Here is a 932-nt window from a genome sequence, read left to right as displayed (position 1 = left end):
AAATTACCAATAAGACTCCTGATAGCTCAAGATGCGTTTTTCAACTCTGCAAAAAGGAAAAAATCACATGTTTATATAACGGACAATGTAAGATAATATCATTTTCAAACAATCTATATATACACTCAAACTAAAACAAATGTCCACAAATAGTTAATATAACCATTTCTAATCATTGTAAGCAGACATCTTATATACACGTACGTACAATGATATAACTTGAAAAAACGGATGTATATCCATCGTGCTTGCACTTTGTTGAGTCACTGTTTTCTCACGGTGAGCTCTGTATAGCTCTATCCAGGATATACCCATTCGATCACTTAAACATTGATGTCACTGAAGGTGCAAATATTGAGAATGTTGTTTATATGGAAGTATTGTAAACAGTTTTTCCAGTATGAATTCGGCAATCCTTGATTTGACACATTGTACTAGTTACATATGAACTCTTGAGGAATTGAAAATTGAATGTTATCTACTAACAATAATTATATTTGGTAAATATACAACCTAATAAAAATATATATTTCTACAAATAGCGTTTTTTCGTTTTAAATTTATTAACGCAACAATATTTTGACGAAAACTTACATGGGTTATAAATAATATTTTTTCGGGAAATACAAAAGTTTATGATCAGCCCCTATATAGGATATTAAATAACTTACGTGATCGAACACATTTTCGAACGGCAAACAAAATTTTAATCAACCTACATGTATCATTATCCACCTGACTGGTGAAAAAATTAACCAATCAAACGTCAGATATAATATCTATCTATATTATTGATTACGAATCGATTCTCTTAATCCTTCAAATTCGTATAAATTAAACAATTCCTCATTGTCTATCCTGACGATCAGGCATATAATAATTTTTTATGTCTATCCGTATCACTAATTGTTAAACAAAGAAATTAAGCTCAG

This window comes from Limulus polyphemus, unplaced genomic scaffold (genome assembly GCF_000517525.1).
Source record: "Limulus polyphemus unplaced genomic scaffold, Limulus_polyphemus-2.1.2 Scaffold43, whole genome shotgun sequence".
Taxonomy (NCBI): Eukaryota; Metazoa; Arthropoda; class Merostomata; order Xiphosura; family Limulidae; genus Limulus; species Limulus polyphemus.
The sequence above is the reverse complement of the archived record's forward strand: the minus strand, read 5'-3'. Positions refer to the sequence as shown.